Here is a 17,446-nt window from a genome sequence, read left to right on the forward strand (position 1 = left end):
TTGTAACGCCCCTAAACTGATACCCTTTCTTTTAAAAATTTGGCATGACCTCCTTAAAAAGGGGCTTACAACCACCTGTTCAAATAAAAAAAATGCAATGGTCCTTCCTAGCCTTTTAAGATATATTCAACCTGTCCCAATACACAATACAAATAATATACTCTAGTATCCCTTTCTTCCAATTATTATCCCTTAACTAAGTTCATTCTATGGTGGTACAACCACATACCATGTCATCCAAATATTATAATTACAGTCCCAAAGTACAAGATTAAGATTAAATGTCCATGTTTTACAACATTCAAACAACTTATATAAAAGTTACAGCCCATAGGTATAATTATAATATTAAGAGTCCGTAAATCTCTATACTGAATATAACAACTAAGGTTTTACAAAAAAAATAGGACTTAGATCCAAAAATAGCAAAATGGTCTTTTAGTCCAAATTAGGCCTGTGGTGGAACGTCATCCGCCACTTCTTTCCCGTTTCCTGAAAAAAATATTAAATATAAGGGGTAAGCAAAATTGCTTAGTAGGTGGTGCCTAAGACACTCCTCTTGTGGCCCTGTGAATCCAAATAATGAATAGGAATAAAGGGAAAGGGATCATGCCATATAGAGGAAGAGTACGATACAATTACAAAGCTCAAAACAGACAATGTCGTGCCATGAAATGCAATGCCGTGCGATGTCGTTCCCTATTTTTTTTCCAAGATCGCTTCCATTCACCACTTTTTAAACTGTTAACGTAACCCCCTTCGGAAACCCCTCAGCGCCGAGAGAATGATTGGCTACTGTCCCTAACCCTTGGTACCCCCGCGGCATCATTTGGGGCCCAGATAGCTCAACCACGCTAGGGCGATCTCCCTAGTTCCCAATAGGTTACATTAACTCCACGGACCGTTGGTACCCCTGCGGCGTCTGGGTTTTCATAAAAACCATTTTATTAAAATTTCTTCTCCCAAAATTTCCCTTTTGTCATTTCAAAGTAATTTGTTCCATTTTTCTTCCCAATGCTATGCATGAATGCTTCATGCCATGTAATTCATCACTCTACAACAAATTAAAAATTTAATCTCACATTACACCTCCCAAGAATTTTAAGAATACATAACATGCTTTCATACAACAATTTTAGCAAGTTAACAACATTATCAGCTAGGGAAAATAACACATAGAACATGCTTTTCACACATAACATAAATTTAACACATATCCACATACTCAAATTTCAAGGTTTAGTCACTTTAAAACAAAATTAACTCAATCTAGCATAATAAGTAACAAATAACAAGAATTATACTCACTAAGGCACGAGAATATATAGATTAGAGACCCCTACCTTAACTTAATGCAAAACCCTCAAATGGATCTCAAATTTCGAAAGTACTAGGGAGCACCAAAACTGAAATTGCTGGTATGGATTTGAAGGCCTCGTCGTGGGATTCGATTTGCCGCAAACAACTTCTAAAAACTCCAAGTATTGAAGAAGAAATCTAGGATTAAAGTTTGGAAGTAAAAAAAAGAAAAAAATAAAAAAAGACTGGTAGAGAGCTTCGGGAGTGAGAGTGAGAATTGAGAGACCAAGTGGTCTCTAGACCACTTAATGTGCTAGTGGGCCCCACCAAAGAAAAATAATTTCTTTTCTCTTTATTTTTATTTTCTTTTTACACCACACACATACATATATATACGTATATACATACACCTATTAAATTACAACCATATAAAACACATTAAATAAAATAAATATGATGTAAATGAACCCAATTAAAATTCCCGCATGCAACAATTTCAGTAGCTGGTTCCACACGGGACTGTTCGGCCTAAAAAATGAAAAAATGCAAAAATGATCACCTTTGCATTTCAAAGAGTCCTAAACTCAATGAAATGCTCCAAACAACTCTCGGACACAACCGGCACGCTCCGCAGTGCCCGGCACGTAAAACGATAAAAGACGAAAATGCCCTTATAACAACAAAAATTCCAGAAAAATAGAAAATGATGAAAAATGAAAATATTACAATCTACCCTCTTTAAAAAGATTTCGTCCTCGAAATCTACCCTCCTTATGAAAAAGGCCTACAGCCACACACCTCTTTCCGAGAACACCTCACAAAACCCCAAAACCATGAACTCACCAACGTTACTACCTTTGACACCGGACGTCATTAGGCAATCACACACCACTGCCACCAAAACCTCATGCGGGTACCTATCTCTGCCTTCATCATAACACAAGACCAATTGGACTTTACACCTGACTCACAACGGACATTGGCCCACTCTACACTGCCACAAAAGGCTCAAAAACCCAAAAGAAAAACGGTCACCAAACCACCAATTAAGACAACATCAAACCACAACTCATTGTTCAAAGAACACACCTAATCCCAATTCTATACATCTCTATCAACTAAGCACTCGCTATCCAACATAGAACTACATCATCATATAACCATACCAATGACTACTAATCAATCTATACAACGATCGCTATGCTTATCAACCTCAAAATGACCAAACAATAATTCTCCCAAAAACTGCATAAACAATTGTCACCAAATCAATAAGCGTACTATCCTGTACCCAAGACACAAATTCTCGAAACAAAATCTTTAATAATCAAACAGATCGGGTACTAAGTCCCATCCAACACACCTCGTCACCCAAGACAAATTACCTAAATTCACACTATCACGTCCACACATCCTGTAATAACCTGCTCTTACTATCTCTAGCAATCAAAACAATCATGGACCTTTGACCCGACATCGTGCTAAAGAGGGACTGATTCAGAAGAAATGGTTGGTCAAGCCATTCTCATCATCGATCCGATCTCAACACAGACGTCATTCATATCCTCAGGTCCACACCTCAAATACAATCTTACATAGTCCACAAAACAACAATGAGATCCACTCACTATCCATCCATCGCTATACGTAACCTCAACAACTAAGCAATCACATACCAGCTCTAAGAATCTCAATCATGCCTTAATCACACAATCATAATAAGTTAAAAACAACACGACACTAAACATCACAACCATTAACCCATACAAAAGATCTCTAATTTCCTCATAACACCCACACCAGATAATCAACTTCACAGCATCATTCGATTCAATTCTTACCTCTTCAGAACACACAATGCACCCATCTCATGCCTGAAACCTCAAAACTAAAGTCAATCACTCCTATTATTCCTCAGTGAAATCACATATTCTCCCTTTCTAGCTACTTGGCACTCAAACAATACTAACACTTGTCCTCAAGGCACTGCTCAATTCAAACATCAATAAAAGCATTCGGATATACAACTCACATCACATCACCTAATCATCCTCAAACTACCGTTCATGACACATCCCCTAGTACCAAACATTAGTAACACAATCCTTATTCGGCAACCCGTGCCTTACATCCTACCAGTCAAAACCATTCTCAAAATAAACACTACAAAAACTAAAGACTATTCCTCCCTTCATGGAAGTGAGTCGACCCCTTCAATCAGAACCTCAATCGATGAACTCTAACAACGTAATACCCACTCACAAATCCGTCCGCCCATGGACGCGCACAACTCCTAGACAGAGATAAGACTCACAACAAACGACGTCCTTACCAGGACTAGAACAAACTGAAAGGGTAACAAGCCCCGCTCTCATAAGAGACTAACGACTTACGCCTGAGTGTACCCGACCACCTGTCACACGCTATTCTTCAATTGTCCAACCATGGACACCCAATCTCACCTGAGACAAAAAGAACTTCTTACATACAAGGAGAAAAACCAACTGGAAACACATATAGAACTACGAACACTAATCTAGGCGACCTCGTCACAAACAGACCGTCACACTTTATCAACACAACTACCTGCATATAAAACACTGCGGTAGCCCTGCTAATCAAAACCAATCAGATAAAAGCACCAACACCCTCAACATATTAATGCTAGGAACTATCATTACACGTTGGACACTGCGTCCCATCCTTCCCAATAATCTCCCAATGAAAAACTCTATGCAATACAATGACACATGATCACCCATTCCACCTCTGCCCTTTGAAAATGACACTGTCTCGATCACAATGCACACAAAACTCGTGACCTCAGTCACAACAACCCACTGACTCTTCAAAAGAAAAAGATGCCTACATAGTAATGTCGTCCTCACTGACTCTAATTACCACACCGTTCACAATCACCTCAACCGGCACACAATCCATCACCTACCTGACAACAGGCAACAGACAACTCGTAATTTCCAAACCGCATTTGGATAATACCTTAAACCACTCTGCTCATTAGCATGAAGCATCGCACTATAACACAATAACACCTCTACTACCACTAATTCCAACCACAGTCCTATTCTATCATCCCACTGGACCATCAACCCACAACTAAAGGATTCTTTTTGAAACATCCTTAAGGTACCATCATCAAAACAAGAAATAACCATTCTTTTCGATACTCCCCCCACAACAACCACCATTTACCACTAGGTAAGAACCTCCATATGGTAATGCCAATTTGAAAAATCCTCAAAATAAAATGGGCACAATCTCAGAATGCTCAACACCCAACAGTCTCCTCAAAACCACCAACTATGCAATCAATCATTAATACTTAACCAACTACTTAAACCATTCTTTCTAAGGTGATGTACATGCCTAAACAAGAAAACTTCATGTCTTAAGTTCAACATTATTATTTCTCCTCATTCCTATTCCAATATTATTGCCATTACCATCACTATCCCCATTTCCCTTTAGACAGAACACTTACCAAAAAAAACACCAATAAAATGCTAAAAATAAATGCAATTACATACCTTTGACTACAGGGGGTCCCTCTGGTGACTCAATAGGAGAAACAACCGGACTAACTATACGACCCTAAGTCTCCCATTCCTATGACTCTCTAAGCTGAACACCAATCTGTGATACTGAAGGTCGAGTCGGTCCTTGTCCTGAACCTACCCCGCCAACTGGAGTTCCACCTCTCTTGGGGCAATCCTTCTTCCTATGATCATGCTAACCACATATAAAACAAACTCCAGAATTAATCCAACTCCAAGGGCACTCTACTTTCAAATGACCTGTCTGCTTGCGCCTATAGTAAACCCTCTCGACTTTAGGGGATGTCTCCAACGGTGACGTAAAAACAACGGGAGAATGAGAAGAATCACCCTTTAACATCTTTTATATATGACTCTCGGACAACATCCCCACCTCCTTAACCTGATTCCACCAGCCCCTATCTTCTGATCTGTCCTTAACCTCTGTTCACTCCGACTGTACCATCAACCTCTGAGTCTCTCTGACTACTGCACGTACAAAGTTTGTCATGGCCTCAACTAAATTCTTAACCAAAAGGTCCTAATCAAAGTGTTCGTCCTACTCCCCACCATCATCTGCTTCTCTACGTCTCTTCGGAGGCATGACTCTAAAAAAATGGAAAGAAAAGAGTCAAATACAACACAATCATGCAACCCTGACTCAAAGCTTTGAACACTTACATAACTCGAAACTGAGACACAACACTTAAGAGCACACCAAACAACTCACCCTATAAAACCGTACCATTCCCAAGCGTGTACACCTATCACAAAATCGTATACAAAGCTGCATACTAACCAGTTCTAAGTATACATGATGTACGATACCATCATCATAACTTAAGCCTATAATGGGTGATCAAGTCATAATTTCTTAACATAGAAACACATAACAAATAAACATGCTTTCACTTAACATATACGTTTCATTTACATATACCGACATCTAGACACGTAAGCACATAGCAAATAGGAATGCCTTCAAAACTGTAAACATACAAGCATGTGATCACATAAGCAAATAAACAGGTAAGCAAGTAAACAAGTAGGCATGTTTCTCAAATAGCAAAACACTTAGTAATTAGCCATAAAAGCAATGCAAACAACTTCCCACACAACCCTAGGTAGGCCTCTACCTGTCGTCCTATTGGTTTTCAAACCATTGCTCTGATACAAAATTTGTAACGCCCCTAAACTGATACCCTTTTTTTTTTAAAAAAAGGAAAAATTTAAAAAATTTGGCATGACCACCCCTAAAAAGGGGCCTACAACCACCTGTACAAATAAAAAAAACGCAATGGTCCTTCCTAGCCTTTTAAGACATATTCAACCTGTCCCAACACACAATACAAATAATATATTCCAGCATCCCTTTCCTCCAATCATTATGCCTTAACTTAGTTCATTCCACGGTGGTACAACCACATACCATTTTATCCAAATATCATAATTACAGTCCCAAAGTACAAGATTAAGATCAAATGTCCATGTTTTACAACATTCAAACAACTTATATAAAAGTTACAGACCATAGGTATAATTATAATATTAAGAGTCCATAAATCTCTATACTGAATATAACAACTACGGTTTTACAAAAAAAAAATGGGACTTAGATACAAAAATAGTAAAATGGTCTTCTAGTCCAAATTAGGCCTGTGGTGGAACGTCATTCGCCACTTCTTTCCCGTTTCCAGAAAAAAAATATTAAATATAAGGGGTGAGCAAAATTGCTCAGTAGGTGGTGCCTAAGACACTCCTCTTGTGGCCCCGTGAATCCAAATAATGAATAGAAATAAAGGGAAAGGGATCATGCCATATAGAGGAAGAGTACGATACAATTACAAAGCTCAAAACAGACAATGTCGTGCCATGAAATGCAATGCCGTGCTATGTCGTCCCCATTTTTTTTCCAAGATCGCTTCCATTCACCACTTTTTAAACTGTTAACGTAACCCCCTTCGGTAACCCCTCAGCGCTGAGAGAAGAATTGGCTACTGTCCCAGACCCTTGGTACCCCCGTGACGTCATTTGGGGCCCAGATAGCTCAACCACGCTAGGGCGATCTCCCTAGTTCCCTCTAGGCTACATTAACTCCACGGACCATTGGTACCCTCATGGCGTCCGGGTTTTTATAAAAACCATTTTATCAAAATTTCTTCTCCCAAAATTTCCCTTTTCATTTCAAAGTAATTTTTTCCCTTTTTCTTCCCAATGCTATGCATGAATGCTTCATGCCATGTAATTCATCATTCTACAACAAATTAAAACACATTACACCTCCCAAGAATTTTAAGAATACATAACTTGCTTTCATACAAAAAATTTAGCAAATTAACAACATTATCGGCTAGGGAAAATAACACATAGATATGCTTTTCACACTTAACATAAATTTAACACATATCCACATACTCAAATTTCAAGGTTTAGTCACTTTAAAACAAAATCAACTCAATCTAGCATAATAAGCAACAAATAACAAGAATTATATTCATTAAGGCACAAGAATATATGGATTAGAAACCCCTACCTTAAATTGATGCAAAACCTTCAAATGGGTCTCAAATTTCGAAAGTACTAGGGAGCACCAAAATTGAAATTGCTGGTATGGATTCGAAGGCCTTGTCGTGGGCTTCGATTTGCCACAAACGGCTTCTAAAAACTCCAAGTATTGGAGAAGAAATCTAGGATCAAAGTTCGGAAGTAAAAAAAAAAAAGAAAAAAAAGAAAAAGAGTTTGGCAGAGAGCTTCGGGAGTGAGAGTAAGAATTGAGAGACCAAGTGGTCTCTAGACCACTTAATGTGCTAGTGGGCCCCACCAAAGAAAAATAATTTCTTTTCTCTATATTTTTATTTTCTTTTTACACCACACACATACATATATATATATGTATATACATACACCTATTAAATTACAACCATATAAAACACATTAAATAAAATAAATATGATGTAAATGAACCCAATTAAAATTCCCGCTTGCAACAATTTCAGTAGCTGGTTCCACACGGGACTGTCCGGCCCGAAAAATGCAAAAATGATCACCCTTGCATTTCAAAGAGTCCTAAACTCAATGAAATGCTCCAAACAACTCTCGGACACAACCGGCACTCTTCACAGTGCCCGGCACGCAAAACGATAAAAGATGAAAATGCCCTTACAACAACAAAAATTTCAAAAAAATAGAAAATGATGAAAAATGGAAATATTACAATTATTTTATAATAATAATCGATATATATATATATATATATATCCAAAATATGGTTTGAGTATACCATATACCATAATACTATTTATTTAAATATTCTGTAAAAATATAATGTTTATATATATATATATATATATATATATATATATATAAACATTATATTTTTACAGAATATTTAAATAAATAGTATTATGGTATATGGTATACTCAAACCATATTTTGGACAACAGGAATTACATGGAAACATTATCCTATATGTAACCTCATGCAATCATCCAAGACAAGGTTCATCCAACCAATCGATTTTCAACACATGGCGAGTTCTACGGGACTTACTATGGCTTATCAATTTTTTGATTATCATACTTAAATTCAATTTGTGGTTGGTTAGGGGGACATTTGTTTGATTGTCTTACTTAAATTCAAATATGTTGGCCCGGAGGAAATATTAGATAGTTGATAAAGCTTTTATAACAAAAATGGCAAGAAGACATGAATTTATACAGACGTACAACGAAAATGAAATAAAGAGAAAGTGGGAAGTTGCTTTTATTAAAGTTGGAATAACAAAACAAGTTGGGGTCAGAAACAAACGAGAACCAATCATGTAATATCCAAAGCACATGATTCAATCATAAAATTGCGATTGTATGTTGAGCTACCACTACTATCTCACAAAATATTATTTGTATAAAAAATGCCCGGTTTGTTATGAATATAGAGAAAATCTAGAACACTAAGTTATACCCATAATAAAGAGAAAAATGTAGAGAGCAAGATAGATTCACTTCTCAAATTTTTTGTACACCAATATTACAAGACGCGACCCATATTTATAGCCAAAGCTTATGCCTTAGTCACCACACATAGTGCACCGTTAACCAAGTGCACAATTTAGTTCACCATTTACATAATGCACATTATATAGTGGACACCATATATATATATATATATATATATATATATATATATATATATATATATATATATATTATACAATACTCCCCCTTGAGATCCACTATAGTACATTAAGAATATGCCTCGTTAAAATCTGGTTAGGAAAAACTTAGTGGAAAAAATCACTAGCGAGGAAAAAGAGTACAATATTCTTGTGTATCTGAAAATGGTATTACATAAGTTAAAACTGTCTCATTAAAACCTTATTAGGAAAATCCAGTGCTCACCCTATTATATTAATTATTTTTTTCAGGTCATTGGAAGGAAGTGGCGGACAACGCTCATCCACAAGTTTAGATGGGTTAGTGGACTGTTTTGACATTTTTTGTAACTGTGATCTCATTTTTATTTATTTTTGTATAAGCATTGGGGTGCCACGTATATTATGTATCAACAGTAGAATTGACCATAGTACCCTTAGACAACCTCGGGTTCGGGTAAGGACCCGGTTAGCGATTTGGACCCTTGGGTACGGTCCTTACATTCATGCTTCACACTGTCATAACATCTTATGTGATTAAGTGATTATGTGTTTACAGCTTCGCGTATGTGGCATCATATGATTTATGGGTTGTCGTGCCTTATCACGTATTTTGTTTCATGATTTCATTTGATGAGTTGCATGGGGTTGTGATCCTTAAGAGTGATTAATTGACTTACATCTATAATTAATCATCTCCTTTGACGCTTTCGATTTCGTATGACTTAGATGGATTATTGGTGGTGTTTGAGAGGCAAGAAGCTTCTCATTTCGAGTTTTATGCATTGGTATGTGCATTTTTAGCATGCTAGTTGCTATGTTTCTTTATGTGCTACGTGTTTAGCATGAGTATGTGTAGTTTGATTAAATACGAATTGATAAAGCACGTAGGATCTTAAGTTGTCCTTTTGCACAAGTGTGCTAGTTAGTAGTTTCAGCCGTTACATGTTATATACTTTATGCCTTATTCTGCAAAATTAGTTTAGAGTAGGTAGGTAGATAATTTATGCCAACCGAAGATAGGTTATTCTTAACAAACATTCATGATTTATCTTCTTAAATATTGAATTGAATAGAATGTTATTTTTTTAATTATTGATTATACATAAATATTGAAATCCTTAAGGTTGAGTCAGTTGATCATATTAAAAAGTTCGTTGTGAAATCAAGCCCTAAGTACTTCTCTTCTTGATCTCAGTTTATTTTATTTTGCCTATTTTTTTTCATGTTATTGAATACCATCACAACAAACACAATTTTTCTCTAAATTAAAATTGCAATTAATTTTAGAGTTGATAAACCACCACAGTCCCTGAGGTTCGACACCCTCAACATAGCCCTATCCTACAAAGGATTAGTTCTATTGTGAGTGGTCTTTATAATTGAAAAATAGACACATCAGGTAATGTAGTAATTATGATGATTACAAACCATTTATAGTATTTGGGGACTAATCGCTACATTGACTGTTATACTAGATTTATCAAAATTAACCTCAATGAAACTATGGAGATAAAAAATCATTCCAAGTATCCAAGCACACATGAAGATATCTATGGACAAAGAAATGACTCAAGAAATCCAAAATTCAAAGTAAGGAGCATTCAAAGTGAACTTGGACTTCAAAGGCCAAAAATGCAACTCAAAACTCAAAGAAACATTCTACCTTGACCTAGAAGATGTACAAGGCCAATAACACTTTCAACAGTGGGCAAATTCAAATTTTCACGACTTTTAGCCTTCTAATGTACAGTACCAGATGATTAGTTCAAGCCTTAAAACAAGGCAATAAACAAGCATTTCTGCAAGCACATTTCAGCTGACTGAATTTAATCACACACAGTCCAGACTACTCTATCTTTAGCTTTACTTTTTTTGCTTTGGCCCCGTCTTGTACACCAACGAATAAAGACTACCTTATAATAAAGGCTTTTGTGTTCTTTTAAGACCAAGGCCCCTAATAAAATTATCACCACCACTTGCTTTCTCACTATGAGATAAGACTTTTTTGTTGTATTGTAGACTAGTAGTATTGTTAGTTTTTGTGAAACAAGAGTTACGGTGCATAAACAGTTAGTTGATTTTAATTGTGATTAACCCTTTGAATGACCTAAATCTGATTATTAGGTCAACTTGCTCAATTTATGATTGATTAAATTATATAACCAATTTAAACATTCACAATCACAAATATATGTAAATTAAAGCAAGTTAGAGTACGAGAGATTGCACCAGGATTTTAGCGAGGAAATCCTAGTTGATAAAATACGTCAACTGTTATGGCAAAAACTTCGTGAACTGTGCAGTCCAAAGTAAACTAATCCACTATGCTTGAAACAAAGTATACCGAATTTTGACTCTGGCTCACACCCTATCGTTCTATACCACACCAACCACTGACGATCCTCTGGCTTTGCAGCTCCCAGTCCAACAGCAACTTGACCTCGGGCTTACACTCAATATTTGTAGAAGAGTAGTAGGTAGATCAAACAACACTCCTCGAATGCTCCAACCCTTTCAAAGTGTGATAGCATTTACTTCTACTCTTCAAGATCTGAACTCGTTTGTAGAAGAATTAAATCCTGCTTCTCATCTGGAATATCTGAATCTTCAGTATAGCTCCAATTCCGATGAGATAGAGAACAACATGACTAAATCACTTATGGACATATATGTGTGCTCTCAAAAATAAATTCAGAATAATTAGATTTGATTTTCTGATTTTTTCTCTCTCTAAAGGCTTTCTCAAAATATAGAATTGATTTTCCCTAAAGCCATAAAATCAACCAATGTATATGACAAGGTTTATATAGAGTTTTGAAAGTCCTAATCCCTCAGAAAATATGAAAAATTTCGTGCATAGAACTTGGAAGGAAGTTGGGATCAAAAAGGAAACATCAGAAGAAGAAAACTTGAAAACCTGATGCATCCAAGACTTCTTGAACTGGTTCAGACGGGCTGAACCGGTTCAAGATGGCCAGTAAAGAATTCTTGAACCGGTTCAATCTTTTTGAACCGGTTCAAGTTGGCCAGTCTTGAAATTTTGGCAATCTAATGATGTTGATCCTGTTCGATAAATATTGAACCAATTCAAGATGGATAGAATGTAAAAACTTATTCCGAACCTTCCAAAACCCTTCCTAAATGTTCTCACTGCCTCTCAAACTTATTAGAACATTGTTCTCATCATCTCGGAGTGTAGTATCCCATGAACACTTGAAATTTTGAACTGAAAAATTACAACTCAATCGGAGTTGTTTTGACGACGAGATTAGCAAATTACAAAATATATATATGACAGTTTTGACATTTCAAACCAACCTAAAATTCTACAGTAGCCTTCTGGGCCCTTTCGTTTAAGTTAGAAAATGAGAGGGGGGGGGGGGGGGGGGGGGGGGGGGGAGAGAGAGAGAGAGAGTGTGTGTGTGTGTGTGTGTGTGTGTGTGTGTGTTGAAGAGTCAAGGAGTCTTTGTACAGCTGGTCAATGAGAGAAATGAGTAGGAAACTTCTTCATTGGAGTGTTTGTCCGGCTATTTGTAATGTCATGGGTCTTCTCTGAGTCTGCTTCTGCAAGTCTTCCCTATCATTTTCCAAGTCAACTCGGCGTGTTTGAGCTGATAGATAGATGAAACAAATATCTTTATGCATTGTGAACAAGCAAAAACAAGAAGGGGGGCATAATTAACTAGTCTTAAACAACTGAATTTGATTCTGCCCTCTTCTTCTTCTTTTCTTTACTGATTTCCCCAAATTTTTTTTTTTTTTTTTTTTTTTAAAATTTTGGGAACTTCAAATGGCTATTGCCTCCCTTTTTACTTTCGTTTTTCTTTCCCATCTAGCGCTTATTCACTCAGCTGATGATATTTGCCCACAGTTCTTCCAATGTGGAAATCACAACCCCATCAGCTTCCCTTTCACAAATACCACGTATGGCCATTGCGGTATTGTGATACATTGTGATGATCCAGTTCCGAAGGTCCAACTCGGCCAACGCTGGTATGATGTTAATAACACAAGTGACAAATTCCTTGAAATTCGTGATGGGAAACTTGAAGATCACATATCAAACAGTATATGTGATGACACGTTCAAGAATTTAACTCTTCTCGACTCTCCTTTCGTTTCCTTCACCTTCTCACCCAATCTCACCTTCTTCAAGTGCAACAATATTCCTCAAACAGAGTATCCTAGTCACAACAAATGCAAAGGCTACTCAATTTACTACAAATTTCCAGGTTATGATGATCATGAACCTCCACCTGATAGTCTTCGCCATGAATGTTCAGCTATTCGGCTGCCAGTAAAATTGTGGCCTCCTCCTCCACACCCCGAAGACCCATTTTCAATATTGAGTGCAACTGTCCCTCTTGAATTGCATATATCCCATTATTGTCGTAAGTGTCAAAGTAGAGGAGGCCAATGCCTAAATATCGATCATAAGTTTAAATGTTCAGAAGGTATGAGTGTTTCTATATATATGTATATATATATATATATATATGCTACTGTTTCTGCATTAAGTAATCCTTATAAAATAGTTCAAGATCTTCAAACAATAGGACTCTCTTTTACCCCCTTAATTGGTTCTTCATAAGGGGCTGGAATTTTATTTATTTTATTCTTTATGGATCCTTAGTTGAGGTTGAAAGAGTAAGCCAACTACACTACTTTGATTTCATACTTCTTTATACCGGAACTAACATATTTCTGCTCAACATTGATTGCAGGAAAAAGAAAATATGGATTGATTCTAGGAGCAGGTACATACCTCCTAAAATAATAATATTCGCAATGTATTAAATATATAATATGTGTGTGTGTTCAGTTTTTCAAGATTTGTCTGTAAGTTTACTTTGTAACCTTAACCATATAATAGAGTAATTGACTTCCAATTTTGAAGATTTCACTCAACCGCTTTCGGTCAAATTAACATTTTTACTTTCTTTTTCTCTGCTTTTAGTTTGTTTTCTTTCGACAGAATCAATAGCTGAATTCAAATTTTTTTTTTTTTTTTTTAGCTATTTCAGCAGTTGTTATCCCTGCGTTGCTCATATTTATTATATTTACTATCTTTTCTCTGCTTTTAGTTTGTTTTCTTTCATGAATATGATTGAATCTATCTTTATTTTCATTTCAGTTATTCCAGGAGTTGTTATCCTTACCATGCTCGTATTTATTATATGGCGATACAAGTGGAAGTATGTTACGTCATACTTCCTTTCAAGGAACACTTCCTCTGATCCCTCCTCAAGATCAACTGACCTAGAAGGAGGTAGTATCTTCTTTGGGGTCCCCGTCTTCTCCTACACTGAACTCGAAGGAGCCACCAACAATTTTGATCCTAATCAAGAACTCGGAAATGGAGGTTTTGGAACTGTATACCATGGTATGAAAATTGAAAATTACTGCTTTTGTGTGGTTGTGTGTGTGTGAGTGTGCAAAATGGGAAAGTGTTTGATATTTTTTTATGGACTAGGCAAACTTCGAGATGGGAGAGAAGTGGCAGTAAAGCGCTTATACGAGCACAACTACAAGCGAGTGGAGCAGTTCAAGAATGAAATAGAAATCCTGACTCGCCTGCGCCATCGCAATCTTGTCACTCTCTATGGCTGCACATCACGACATAGCCACGAGCTGCTCCTTGTTTATGAATACATTCCCAATGGCACGGTTGCTGACCATCTCCACGGTGATCAAGCAAAGCCCGGTCCACTCCCATGGTCTATTCGGATGAACATTGCCATAGAAACTGCGACTGCATTGACTTACCTCCATGCTTCTGACATCATACACTGCAATGTCAAAACCAACAACATTCTCTCCTTGACAACAATTTTTGTGTCAGAGTTGCTGATTTTGGGCTTTCAAGGCTCTTCCCAACCGATGTCACGCATATCTCAACTGCTCCACAGGGGACACCGGGCTACGTTGATCCAGAGTATCGCCAATGTTACCAACTTACTGATAAAAGCGATGTTTATAGTTTTGGGGTTTTCCTAATTGAGCTCATATCATCATTGCCAGCAGTTGACACAGGTAGGCATAGGCATGAGATTAATTTGGCTAGATTGGCAATAAACAGGATCCAAAAGTGCGCATTCAACGAATTGATTGACCAGAGTCTCGGATTTGAGTCAGATAGTGAAGTTCAGAGAATGACTACTTCAGTGGCAGAGTTGGCTTTCCGGTGTTTGCAGTTTGAGACGGAAATGAGGCCTACAATGGATGATGTTTTGGAGACACTGATGGAAATTCAGGGCCAAGATTGCAAAGGTGAGGAGACAGAGAAGACAATTGACAATGTTGGAGTGTTGAAGGGTAGACAACCACCTCCTTCACCGGAATCCGATGAGATCGTGTTATTGAAGAGTAAAAAGCTGCCACCTTCACCAGTTTCTGTGACAGAGATTGGGTTAGTAGATCTACCGCTTCCAACACAAGTGTTTCCTAAAACAATTTAACACCCATATCTATACATATATATATGCAAATTAATAGGTTGAATTTCTCTCTTCTCATCATCTACTCGTCTTTATTTTGTTGTTCATCTTGAAAATTTAAACGTAAGGTTGAGGGAGTGTACATGTAAATGGAGCTATTATTTGTATATTTAAGTTGATAGATTTTGACCATGAGAAAATCTTGAAGAAAATTCAGACTTGAAATATCAAAGGTGATAATAAAAAATCTTAAAGTTGCTGACCTTTCATTTTATATTGCCTACAAAGAAGTATATGAATTGGGATGGAGAAAAATGACTAGAAGACTTTTGGAAGCTGTTGCTGCTTGGCAGGGTGATAGGTTTTTCGAAGGGCTTGCACAAGAAAATAGTCTACTGGAAATAAATCAGATTAGGGTTTTTCTTTATTGGTTGATTTGCATCCTTAGCTCTGATTAACAATTGTGGTACTTTTTGGTCTAGTTCTGTAGAGGCTTATATTGCTCACCAACACAAACAATTGCATTTAAAAACCAAATATTTCTCAAAACTTGAAGACCACAAACACAAGAAGCTAGTTGAAAAACATAACAGCTAGTTGATTCCGAATCTACTCTCTGTTGTAAACCAGTTTATAAAGATGCTAGGGCTTGTATTGTTTTGTAGAGAAACAACCCTGAAAGCTGAAATACAAAAGAGAAAAAAAACAAAGAAAAAAGAAAAAAGAAAAAAGAAAAAGGGTATAGTGGGTTTAAGGGTTTGAGAGGCTTGTAATTAAGGTACAGTCACAACACAAAGATATTACATGATTCGGGCCTACATTCACAGCATGAAGAGTTCAAAAGGGTTATATCACTTTATAAATGATCACCTACATTTATAGGTGAAAAAATAAAGCTGATAAATATGAAAAATATATTAATGAAAGATTCTTAAAATCAATACCATGAATCACTCCAATCAATATTATATTATAGGCTAAAATCTCTCATATGATATTCTAATATCAAATATTCTGTCAAGAAGTAATTTATAGGTTCATATAATAATATTTTATAAACATAACATCTCGTACAAGACAGAATTGATTATTGTAATCGTGAAATTTTTTCAATCTCACACATAGATTCTAAAATACATCCATACGCATCTTTTCTCAAATCCATTTTGACTCTAAACATAAAGTTATAAGCAATGGTGTGATTTTCTTTTGTTCCGTTGATTCTTGATTGTGAATCTGTGATTATGGGTTTCCAGTATTTATCTTTAACAATGGTAGCATATTACTATCATTATTATTATTATTTTATTTTTTTATTTTTTTTTGTCCCGACAGTGGTTAGGGGTCAGAACTTAGAAGTCAGTGGTTAGTGGGGGAAGGAGGATGGATGGCTCATGTGTTTGTGTGAATCATTATCAGTTCATTAAGTTGTTTGTTGGATATGGATGTGAATGCCATAAAACTGGGTAGGTACTTGGTGCTATGCACCCAGTACAAATTAACAAAGCCTGGTGGACCAGTTCTTGGGGGGATTCGTTTTTAAAGGATTGCTATCTTGATTGTCCCTTATATGTGGAGCAAACAGGCCAGAATGTAGGGCCCATATGTAATCCCAGCCTGTTTAAGTTATCAAGATGGACGCATTTGAAGAGGTATAATAAATTCACTTGTATGTGAAGCATGACAGAAGGAACAGGTGTGATGATTGATCCAAGGAACTTGTTGGGCTGTCTCGGGTTGAGAATATTACCATATGAAAACCACTTAGAATAAGGGTTAGTATACTCATGTAGCATTCAAGTTGGTTGATTGAATTGTGCAATTTTATTCCATAACAGGTTTAGGCCGTAAAAGGCTTAGAACTCATGCATCAATCAGTATTTTTTTTTTTTATTTTTTTTTTTTTTTAGTCTAAGGCAAAAACAACCACAACCCAAGAACCAAAGGAACCACAACCCACTAAGACCTCCCCTCTGCCGCCACAAAAGGGACGACAGAAGGAG

General features: G+C 36.6%; 2 pseudogenes; both read left to right on the plus strand.

Annotated features, from left to right (window-relative positions):
* LOC132296499 (LEAF RUST 10 DISEASE-RESISTANCE LOCUS RECEPTOR-LIKE PROTEIN KINASE-like 1.1) overlaps positions 1-9,586 on the plus strand; it is a 13,079-nt pseudogene extending 3,493 nt beyond the window's left edge.
* Positions 9,587-12,476: 2,890 nt separating this feature from the next.
* Positions 12,477-15,655, plus strand: LOC132295422 (LEAF RUST 10 DISEASE-RESISTANCE LOCUS RECEPTOR-LIKE PROTEIN KINASE-like 1.1; annotated as a pseudogene).
* The last annotated feature ends 1,791 nt before the right edge of the window (positions 15,656-17,446 follow it).

Source organism: Cornus florida, unplaced genomic scaffold, assembly GCF_030987335.1.
Source record: "Cornus florida cultivar Cherokee Brave unplaced genomic scaffold, ASM3098733v1 CherokeeBrave_3.0.0_Hap2_Chr02, whole genome shotgun sequence".
Taxonomy (NCBI): Eukaryota; Viridiplantae; Streptophyta; class Magnoliopsida; order Cornales; family Cornaceae; genus Cornus; species Cornus florida.